We start from the raw sequence: 12835 nt of genomic DNA, 5'->3' as shown, positions 1-12835 counted from the left end.
CTCGTCTTCTACGCTGTCATTACAGTGAAAACATTTTCTATTGTGGACAGGTACACCTTCGTACCGACCGGTTTCCACTCGAATAGGAGCAACGCCACATCTAAACTTCGCTAGTGCCGATCTATAGTTTCTGGCCATCTTATTTGAAATATAGTATTCTGTCCCATACACTTGTTTGTAACATCGGTACATTCTCAATTTATTAAGCCCATTTCGCCCCTCTTCCTTTCTTAACATATCACTCCAACGGGTAACATATTCATTCATACACCATTAGTCCACCTGTGTACAAACAGAAAATTTATCAATAAAACCCGTTTAATAGATGTCCTAAATCCGTAAAAGTAAACTTCTTTCTTACCCTACCTGTCCAATGTTTACAACCATTTACAGTGTATCTATCGGCCCAGTTAAACACGTGTTTGTTTAACCTACTAGACATATTCTTAAGGCAACACCATTGTCTTGCTATACCTTTCCATTGTCTGACAACAGGCGGTATCCATCCCATGTGCCCATTTATAGCGACGTTAGGGGCGTATTTGCCGAGTCCCAAATAAAATCTAATGGCTCTATGGTGTACAACATTTATTGCTGGCACACAACAGTGGTTTGAATGCATGGGGAACGATCAACGACGTCGGGGTACAATGACAAACAATCAGCCATGATGGTCAGTGTGACCATTCGACTCTCACTTAAGCCAGCTCTAACGGTGCTCGTGTTTTCTGCCCCTATAGGTGTAATCTTAAACCGTACGGACAAGGGAGGAAAAAATTACTCAACTGAATACGTTGAATCTAGCTCCACTTGCCAGCACAAAAAATAATTATGTTTTCATATTATGAACGATTTGCCGCTATCAATGAAAAGATTATTCAGAGGAGTGTAAAATGGGTCTATCCTGTTTTTGCTTGGTATTAGCCTTTGCGAATTTAATTCCCCTTAGACTCCGTGAGGCAGACATATCCAGATTAGTGAAGAAATTATACATTATACATATTTTAATACCAAACTCGATATTCGCAAGTGATTTTGCTTGCCCTTTTCGCGAGCACCTGGTGTAATCACTGATTTTCAGTTATCCATTCATATATTTTCATGACTTCCGATAATGCCAAATGGAATCTGTTTCAGAGACTGGTTAATCTCTGGCGTTGACTTTTTATATTTAGCCTTTCAATGTTGTATAATTAAAATATATGTTTAACTTTGAACTAACGTGATGGGTGGGTTTACAAAGAGTAAGAGCCCACAGTATCGACTAGGGAGTATTGTTCTTGATATTACTTTGAAACGTATGGCCAAACCAGAAATGGACTCCACTAAATCAGACAAAGACCGCAATTTCTTGGAAGTGAAATTTGCAAACCAGGGAATTTGTGCCTTAAATTTAAGTAACATTCTCAGACAAAGATCAGTTTCCAAAAATGTCCCACAATGTTTCAAATCTCAGGAACCACCAACAATTACATTTTCCTATACGAACACCATTTCATCTTGGTTGTTCAATTATTGGAACGTGTTGCAGAAGTGGACTTGGCAGCTAATATGTAAATTCCACTAATTGTGGCTGCCAAGGGGCAGTATGCCGCTACCAACCTATACAACCACAGGTGACTTCTCTATTGGTTACAATAACGACATTCATCAGTTATTCAAATACAGACTAAAATCTCATGATCAGCCTCCTACCAATTGGGATAACGACTTATTAATCAAAGCATATGCCAATATATGGTCCAAGAGAGGAGAAGAACCTGTCGAATGTCTTCAGAGTGGGTTAAGTCAGTGGGTGATGTTGTCATTGGTTGTATGCACAAACTGAAAAAGAGGAAACGGAATTGGAATAAACCAATTCTGTCCCTGACAGCTGTCATTCGAAGTCTGGCTGCCCCAAATGAAAAGTTTGTAACTCTTCTCACTGACAAGGCCCCAGATAACGTAACAATGCCATGTTAGCATCACTTCATTAATTGTTTGTTCAAAGAACTTGGTATAAGTGACATATAAAATAATATCACACATAAGGCCAGTATGTTAACTGAGGAAGAAATCTGCCAAAACCATGCATCAGTACTATCAACTTTTGGCTTGACTCTAAAACCTGACATGTTCATTCCTCATTTGTACTGGATTCCAAAGCTCCATAAAATGTACCACAAAGAGAGAAATGTACCACCAAATCCCTGTCTCAACGAAGAATGATAATCCTTAAATCCTTAATCCAGAAAATATTTGAGACAAGTTGAATTATTACCATGTGGATCCCCAAACCTCCAAGAATTTGCTTGACTTTTGACAATCTCAGAAAAGAACCAGGTTAAATTCTGTCAAAACATTTAACTTTCAACTGTGTACACCACTATCTCACAATCTTAAGGAAAAACTTCATTCCTTGACCAATGCGGATTTTGTTACAAAATCTGCTAACCACATATCTTTATTAAGAGGTTCAGGTCAATTTGTCAAACATGAAAGCAACTGCCATCTGAAGTTTACGGAGATAACAATATGTAAAATGCTGGACTTCCTCATTGGTAACATCTATGTAAAATATGAGGGTAACGCATTGAGTCCCTTCAGTAGTGTCTTTATGCATATGAATCGGACAAGGTAATTTGGCCAAGAAGTTTAACTTTAGCTCCAGGTATATCGATGATCTGATATCGTTCAATAACAATCAAATCGCCAATTTTCTTCCACTGATATACCCACCTGAACTGCAATTTAAGGAGACCAGTGAGACCACGTCATCTGTTTAATATTTAGATCTATGCATAAAGATTCAGAGTGACAAAACACTCTCCACAAGACTATATGACAGGAGAGATGACTTCAACCTTCCAACAGCCAACTTTCCTTCATGTCGAGCAATACTCCTGCAGCTCCAGCCTTTGGTGTCTACATTCACAACTTTTGAGGCACAATCGAACATGATCTCTCTGGCAAGATATCAAAAGCCTCATATGATTCTTGCGCAGACGCTGTTTGATCAAGGTTACAACATTCAAGGCCACAGAAAAGCTTTCAAACGTTTTCTGGCAGACATGTGGAGGACATTTCCAAATTTCACGCATCACTGACAGAAAAGATGTCCGATGCAATTCCCTATTTTGATTTAGACCATATGTCCGGGTGTTTTTTCAGGTGAACAATGGCCTTGCATTTACATGTGTTTGTGACGGGGATCACCAGTGGGGAACAATACGCTCACCTTTTTCGCGAACACATGGTATGATCACCGTCTGAAAGTGATTTCAGCACTTGATATAGTCGGAATCGTACAGTAGAGATTTCTTATGAAAATGGGAAGGTTTTGTCGTTTTTATTGTTATAAGATCATATTAACAGTTGTCATCAGTGAATATGTATTGAATAACGGCTTACGTGTTTTTCACTGGAAAAAGTCGATTTTGGTAACTGTTGACAGCAACGACTGAGACACGGGAGAAGTCATAATGTGCAATGTGCATGTATAGATAAGCTACTAGCTGACTATACAGCAACCACTCGTATGCCTCTGTTTCTGTACCGTGCATTCTTCATAATCTCTTCACAGTCATCCTGTCGTTTTTAAAGGAAGTCATAGCATCTTTTATGATAAGATGTTGGACACATATAGGATTGTTTTAAAAGCCATTCTATTCACTAAAATGGATGTGTGATAAACAATGAATGATGACATGTCTGCGTTACGTATGACAGGTATTTACTGTGTGACATCCAGCCAATCAAACGTGCCCGATTTTGACAACGGACATGTACGTAAACAATCTCAGTATCGTGGCTGAATAGATAATAATTAAATAATGTGAAGTTTACAAAATTATACGGCTTTTCTGTTGGACGAGAGGTCCGGCAAATTCATAAGTATATGAACGACAAAATTTGACGTTCATACTTTTTTTCACGAGGCTTTTTTTCACATTCCTGGGGAAACCAATGGGAGGTTACGAATATCATTGCTGCGACCAATCCTAGTTAACAAAACGAAGAAATATATAAATCCAAACTATCGTAGTATCGACTCTTTCCGTGTCTAGACTAACAGTGACAACAATCTATGAATACAGCTTTCTATTTGACACATCTCTACAATTATGGCCAACTGATCAATGATGACGAACACTTGTAATTGCCACAGGTTCATTAACAACTGGGGCGGTCTGGTAGCCTAGTGGTTAAAGCGTTCGCTCGTCACGCCGAAGACCTGGGTTCGAGTTTCTACATGGGTACAATGTCTGAAGCCCATTTCAGGTGTCCCCCGCCGTGATATTGCTGGAATATTGCTAAAAGCAGCTTAAAACATCACTCATTCACTTACTCATTAACAACTTTGGAAACTCTCCTGTCATGTTTATCGTATTAATATCGTTTTGTACTTTATGTAAATGTATTACGACGCGCTGTGACTGATTTAGTAAGGTAGTTCTTAACATACCTTTCTCATCCAATGATGAAAATATGAAAACTATACAAGATGTCACTGAAAAACAATGTGAACATACATACGCTCATATCACCTCTTCTCTCGTGGAACTACTTCATTCCTCAATACAGCTGGTCGTTGTATGGCTGTCAGTGTAAACATGAAGCCACACGTACTAATTTAATTAAAATTGTGTACAAATCTACATCATTCAATATCCATCATTCATTTTGATAAGTCAATTCTTAAGTAACTTACCGCAAGCATACTACATAGATATTGCTTATAGCATGTGTAAGTAAGACTCACTCACTCACGCATTGCATAAGGTCTCGTGGTTTGGTAACATGTTATAGCATAGGTTTTATGCTGAAACTGGTGTCAGATTGTCAGATCATTTACACCAAACAAATATATTGTTCATTATCGTGCAGGAATGAAGAGTGAAATGGACAGATATACTATATTGCAAGTTACATAAGGTAACATTTCATGCGAACAAATTTATATGTCTTAATTCAGATATGATTTCCTTTTGTCTTAATGCGGTGTCATTATACATAATATTGTGTCTTAGCACATGCACATTGATTTATCTACTACTAGTCACAACATGAGGAAATAGTCCCTCCAATTTCCCATCACATCAATAACGAGACCGTACATCCAACAATTTTTATACATTTTGTTTCTTATTCCTCTCCTTATTAGTCTATCAAATATGTTGTGCAGCTGACAGGAGAAAGGGGAATGAGTGAGTAAGTGAGTATAGCTTAATGTCAGCAGTGTCAGGTATTGGCGTCTACACAGAATTAGGAATGGTATATGTTAACAATAAACGTTTAAGAAACATTAACGAACAAAACTTTAGGCTTCGACTGATAATTCGTGAATGTGTTTCTTATTCATGGATGCTAAGAGTGAAAAGTAGTCTACAAATGATGTTGTTTAACACTGATTGTATCATTTACATAAACATCGTCCCAATGGCGGTCAGATAGCCTAGTGGTTAAAGCGTTCGCTCGTCACGCCGACGACCAGGGTTCGATTCCCGACATGGGTAAAATGTGTGAAGCCCATTTCCGGTGTCCCCCGCCGTGATATTGCTGCAATATTGCTAAAAGCGGCGTAAAACCATACTCACTCACTCACTCGTCCCAATGAGGCGCGAACTGGAAGTCTAGGAGATATCGTAAATACGTTTATAGTGAATAATTGTATCTGTTCGGTGAAAGGCTCTGAAACTATCGCTACTTCCCCAATAGAAGGAAAGGTAATTTCCTGACTCACAGGGAGGACGTTGCTTGTAAAGAAGAATGAGCGATAATATATGCTCACCGTAAACTTCAAAATCCATTACAATCAAGATGAAATTCTTGGTACAGCTTTCTTTAATGTAACGCTTTTTGTATTTCAAATGCCTTTGTGAAATGAAGATATGTTTAGGAATACAACATACTCTCCCATGTTGAATGTGTTCATGTTAAATATCAGCAGGTTGCATGTCACTGTCGAGTACCTTTTGTCGATCCGAATCTAATACTAGAGACAACCCTAAATTTATATGACATATGATTAAGCTTGCATGTCAGTGAAGGCTGGTTGGTCTCAGGCGAAAATTTGACTTTTATATATTTATAATGTGGTTTCGATATCATAACATTTATCTAGGTAAAATATTTGCCATGAGTATATGTGCATCCAGGAAGTAAGATCCTTACAACGAGAGTGCACTTGGAAATTCAGAACAGTCACCTGGACGATGATCGTTTGATTTAAAAAAACCTATACTCTTTAGGGGCCAACAATTTGATATTCGGATGGGAGTTGGGGGAGGCTGGGAGTTTCAGGAAGAAATTAATGGACAAGGTATTTTTTTATTTTTTTTGTAAAGATTTTTTTTTATTTTTTTATTTATTTATTTATTTATTTATTTATTTATTTATTTATTTATTTATTTATTTATTTATTTATTTATTTATTTATTTATTTATTTATTTATTTATTTATTTATTTATTTTATTTTGGGTTACAACAAAAGGCCTTGAATATGAAAATCATGTCCAATCCATGTGCAATGTACAGTATTGGTCCTATTCTGTAATGCCAGCTAGGGTCGAACTACGACGTTGCAATGTATAGTTCCTTTTGTATATCTTTCTCGGACAGGTAAGCTATGGTTGTCCGAATATGGACGGAATCTCATACGGCATGAAATGACGTGACCTTGACAGGCTAGAGAACCAGGATAAACTGGTGACTTCGTCGTGATGCTAGCTTATCCCCTCCTCCGAATAATGCCTCCTCAGACAATATCACCCTGCATATTATCAGTATATAGTTTCCTGATTCAATATTTTTCGATACCTGATATGAACAATTTCAAAATCGGAATGTAGCTGTGTATTCTTGCGCTAGAACATTTTAACATCGCAAAATTGGCGTTATAGTGCGCAACGTTGTAAGAAAAAAGATTGATTGCTCCTGAAGGAGAAATGTTTCTTTATGAGGTAGCGATCTTATTGAACCACTCGATTAGATTAAACTTCATCGTAATAAAGACAACATCAAACCTTACTAAGAATTACCCTGAATTAATGGTGTAAGTCCCGAGCATTATTCTCTAATTAACTACACTCCTGGGCATGACAAAAGCTGAAAATGAAGACGAAAACAGATAAAACTGCATCAATGTTTTCAACAGCTTTAAGATTAATGATGAAGAACCGAGGCTTAATGTGACTATGAAAGTGAGTATTTGACAAAGAATAAAAAGTGTTTCATCGTTGAACTTTATTGATACTCATCAGTAAAAACAAACAATGGAACTATACTATTTGAATTGTGAGCATTTGAAGGATTATTTACATGAAAATCAAAACATAACATACTGCAACATAATGACAACCATATTATCATAACATGGAATAACTTTACATTTTAGAATATTTCATGATAACTAAACAAGTGTTTGATAAAGAATGGTTTGGGGAAAGTAACCACTTTTGGCCACAGCAATATTTCAACGACCAGCGATTGAACATCTGAACGATGACACACAATCGGCCAGATTCATCGCGTTCGCGAATGATCCCATTTTTTGGCGCTGATAAGCACGGGGTACCGGAACCGGAACATAAACAGATGAAAGTAGATATGAATATCAACGTTAAAGAGAATAAGCAGTGGTTAGTCCGGGAATAAGAATCCATACTGAAGATATTTTAATGTTCAAAATGGTTTCTTGATTCAAACTTTGATAGCGTGAATACTTCATTTCTTTTTGTCAAATTTCCGCTTTAACTTAACAATATTCAAATATTTAGTGTTATGATATCCTTTGTAATATCATTTATAATTAAGGTGAACTTTTATCCTCAACTTTGTTCGTGGCAAGATATTTCACACATACATTTGACAGATCACAATTTTCTTCAATAAATATAATTGAAGCAGTCTTTCTGGTCAATCGCTCGATTTGTTCCGACATAACCATATCAGCGTCACCTACTTCCTGACCACTCTGATACTGTGACTCATTGTCACTCCAAGCTGATGCTCCTCCCAACAACAGCAAGGACGAAGCTCTTACAATACCACCATCCACAGCAGCAGCATCCGGAGCTGTCAGTTCTGGTTCGCTCACTGCTCTTGTCTCTGACAAAGAAGACGATTTTCTTTGACATTGCTGGCCATCTGCCAAAAGGTTCCTTGTTGCAAGTCTTCTGTGGGGGATTTCTGTGAGAGGTAATGCAGGTTGAACTGCATGTTCAGGTTGCGGGGGACTTGTCTGACCAGACTCGTGATGATCACCTATTTCCCAGTACCTGTGTGCCAGGCTGTCACTGTACTCGCTGTGAGTGGTGCCGTTTGTGCCGCTACCAAGGGTTCTATTCCTGAAATAAAATGAAATTATGTTTAAGCTTAGAAGATACATTATATATGGAAAACGGTACTGTACCATAAAGTGTTGCAGTACGGTTTAAGAAGCGTGAAGTTTTGTTCAAATACGTACAAATTGGTAAAAAAAGTATCCTCGAGACAGTTGGGTATACTAGCGTCACAATGTAGCACAAATACGTTTTTTACTATCGCAAAATGCATGTTAAAAAACTCCTAAAGATGATTTCTAAAAGTCAGACTTCACGTTGACATTGGCATGTACTTACACAGTAATGATGTACTGACTGAAAGCTTTTTACATGTAACACTTACCCCTTTTGCGTGTGTCTCCGAAACGCAATGATCAATGCCAGCACAATGACTACAGCAACTGTTCCAGTAGTAATGGCCACGGTGTGGTCAGTTTTACCTGAAAAAAACACAGTATTTTTTTAGTTAAAAGAGTGAGTGAGTGAGTTGGTTTAACGCCGCTTCAAACATTATTCCAGTTATATCACGGCGTGTCAGCTTAATGTGGGAGGAAAGCCCGAAGTGATGCAGGTCTCAGACGTTTACCACTTCGGTGAAACAAACGAGCACGGGTATGGTGCTGACAAACCTAGAAACTTAATCGGGGCGAACCGGGATTCGAACCCACAATCATAGGTTTCTGGCGTGTCCAAGGGACGCAACTCTGCACAGCGAATCGCGGCGTCTTAGACGGCTGGGCCACCCGTGCCCCCTCAGTGAAAAGAAATAATTGTTACCATAAGAGTCCCCCACGAGAGAAAATGGCACGAGTGTCTTAACCAGCTAACTTTCCCCCACGTATGTCCATATGTTTATGTATTTATTTATTTGTCAAAAATATTGTAACAGATTTAAGTTCAAACATACTAACGTTTTCGACAAGGTGTTCTGTAACGGGTGTTCTCTGAGCACGGAGAACATATTTCATCGCAGTATGTCCTGCTGAATCCTTCGGCACACTCCATACACAGACCAGTTGCCTTGTGACATCCTTCACAGCTGACAGGGCATTGGATCGAACAGTCGCGTCCATAGTAACCACTGTTTGGGCATGCGCCAATACATATGTCCTCATAGCGCTCACACTGTGTACAGTTAGAAGGACATGTGTCATCGCACAACTCTCCTCTCAATCCTTGTTTACAACTAATACATTTCCCAGTGCCTTTATCACACGTATCACATTTATCAAAACAGGGGACGTTACAAGCCTGTCCAAAGTAGTTCTTGTTGATACATGGCGTATTACATGTCTTACTGAAAAAGTTAAATTCGACGCAGTTTGCGGGACATATCATTTTACATGTTGGACTATGGCAGTCTTCTCCTTTACAAGGTGTGCACTGATCACCGCACCCAGCCCGGCAGTGCTGTTCAGCACACTGGACACACAATCCTGTCTCCTTGACGCATTCACGACATTGTACCGGGCACTGAAGAGTACAATTATTTCCGTGGTAGTTCCATCTGTGACATTGTCCTATACAGTTCACACCGTGCTGCTGGCATTCTGTACATTGTGACGGACATGAATCATTACAGTACTTCCCTGTGTAAGCTGGCTCACAGCTGTCACACTCCCCCGTGTCCTTATCACATCTACCCTTACAGTTGGGGGAACAGGTAACATCACACTTGTCCCCTGTGTAACCTGGCTCACAGCTGTCACACTCCCCCGTGTCCTTATCACATCTACCCTTACAGTTGGGGGGACAGGTAACATCGCACTTGCCCCTTGTGTAACCTGGCTCACAGCTGTCACACTCCCCCGTGTCCTTATCACATCCACCTCTACAGTTGGGGGGGCAGGTAACATCACACTTGTCCCCTGTGTAACCTGGCTCACAGCTGCCACACTCCCCCGTGATCCTATTACATCCATCTGTACAGCTGGAGGAACAAGGTATTCTACAGTGTGGACCGTAATACCGGGGATTCTTACACGGTCCTGTACAACCTTCACCATAACGTTCACACTGTGTACATGATGGATGACAGTTCACACCACAATTATCTCCCTTCTTGCCGGCCACACATCCCTCTGTACACACAACACGGGTGTTGTCCATCTGACAGCGAGAGTTGAGACAGGTGTCTGGACAGTCATATTCACACTGTTTACCATAGAACCTGGAGTCTAGACACTGGAGACACTCTCCAAATGACGTCACACTACAGCGAGGTAGACACACACCGTCAACACAGGTCACGTTGTTACCGCCACAGTTGCTACAAGGAGTACTGGCTGCGAAAGCTGTGAACAATTGGGTGGTTGTCAACCAAATGTCAGATACTATTGAAAGAGGATAAGTCTGAAAGACATTTGGTTTTCTTATTACGACTGAAAGCATTCTGATCGAAAGCAGTAACCAACTATTTTAAAATGTCTTCATAGGCCATTAACATTTGAAAGCAGGGTTCGTATTACGCTTTGACGTCCGTGAGTCATGATGATTCCTTAGATCTTAAATCAGATGCAAATATATACAGTATACAGTAAACTACGGTTATAACGAACTCGAAGGGACCACTAACTTTAGTTTATTATAACCGTAGTTCGTTATAAGCATATCTACAGCATATCAATAGTATATAGTCGGGACCAAAAAATCAGTTCGTTATATCCGTGAGTTCGTTATAAGCGTGTTCGTTATAAACGTACTTTACGGCATTTCCATTGTATTATGGGCCGGTGGCCTGAAGTACCGAATAAATTTGTCTGTCTGTCTGTCAAATCAGATGGAACCATTGGCTATATCTCACCAATCATCACAATTGTTTATATTCTTCTGTGCCAAATACACAGTATGTTTGCGTCAGGAAAACATTTACATGTGAAAAAACTATTATTCCAAACAACATGGGTGTGAGATAATGATGATACACGTGCGCACAGTCCAACCGATGGTGACAGAGAATGTATTGAGATCTTGAATGATCGATAGCAAGGACTTGTAATACATGTATACGAACCTGCTGATGTAGCACACAGTAGGATAATCACCACGATAGTATCCATGGTTGAAGCGTGGAAGAGCCCTGAAAATAGATAGAGAGGGTGCTTTTGCGATTTAACAGTTAAACGGTTGAACAACATTTGAGTAACTGTTGATCACGGTCATGAGTGGGGCACGTTTAAGTAGCGCAGATCATTCCCACTTCCCACACCCAATGAGGTTCCTATGGAGAATTTCATTTTGTATGTGGAGGGTTAATATACGAATTGAAAGAAAAATAGGTTATTTGGCCCTTGAACAACTTCATAGCCATACGGGGGGCACGGGTGGCCCAGTCGTCTAAGGCGCCGCGATTCCCTGTGCAGAGTTGCGTCCCTTGGGCACGCCAGAAACCAATGATTCGAATCCAGGTTCGAATCCCGGTTCGCCCCAATTATGTTTCTAGGTTTGTCAGCATCATACTCGTGCTCGTGGGTTTCACCGAAGTGGTAAATGTCTGAGATCTGCATCACTTCGGGCTTTCCTCCCACATTAAGCTGACACGCCGCGATGTGACTGGAATACTGTTAAAAGCGGCGTTAAACCTAACTCACTCACTCACTCACTCACTCACTCACTCACTCATAGACATACAGCTATTTTACGCGGGTCTACAGTTACATCATGTGATAGATATATGCTATAGTTGTTTTAATGCATTAATAGTGGTTTCTTTACTCCTGTTAACACAGGGAAAACATTTCACATAACGAAGCTTGATGTGACATAGATATGTTGCAGTTGTTTAATGTTTGTGAGACGCTAGAGCTGACACACTGATTGAGATACGAGCTCAGTCGAATATTGAAGCACTGTATATGATAATTAATCACTTGCATAAGACAAATCAAATGCTGTAACATGTATCTACATACATGACCAGTCTGATAAACTGAGCAGAGATGACAGGTAAACTGACATAGTCAAAACGGGTAAAACCCAACTTGCTTTCTCATTCACTCACGTATATACTTTTTAAGGAAGATAACACTCCAGAAATCCGAGATGTATTGAGTGTCCACAGATAGTAGTCATGCGGTTACAGTAATTAGACAACTAGATAACACATAGTTGATATCATAAGAATATTCACCTGGATGTTAGGCTTTGATATATATGTCTGGATTTGCCAGTTGACTGATCACAAGTCCGAAGGGTTCAGTGTATTCAGTACTTCTCTTCAGATCATATTTCCGTCACTCGCGGAAGCTAATGGAAATATGTTCAATGTGTCACATGTTCACAAAACTAAATATTTCCTTGCCGTAAAAGGCGACTATGCTTGTCGTAAGGGGAGACATACGGGATCGGGTGGTCAGGCTCGCTGACTTGGTTGATGCATGTCATCGATCCCAATTGCCTGGATCGATGTTCATGATGTCAATCACTGGATTGTCTGGTCCCGACTCGATTATTTACAGACCGGCGTCATATAGCTGGAACATTGCTAATTGCAGCGTTAAACAACAATCCAACCAACCAACAAACCAACCAA

General features: G+C 39.7%; 1 pseudogene; it reads right to left on the bottom strand.

Moving 5' to 3' along the window:
- Positions 1–7790: 7790 nt before the first annotated feature.
- LOC139479696 (cell death abnormality protein 1-like) lies at positions 7791–11363 on the bottom strand (annotated as a pseudogene).
- Positions 11364–12835: the final 1472 nt, after the last annotated feature.

The sequence above is a fragment of the Haliotis cracherodii genome, unplaced genomic scaffold, assembly GCF_022045235.1.
Source record: "Haliotis cracherodii isolate W230 unplaced genomic scaffold, xgHalCrac1.p SCAF_4, whole genome shotgun sequence".
Taxonomy (NCBI): Eukaryota; Metazoa; Mollusca; class Gastropoda; order Lepetellida; family Haliotidae; genus Haliotis; species Haliotis cracherodii.
This window is presented reverse-complemented; position numbering and strand designations above follow the sequence as displayed.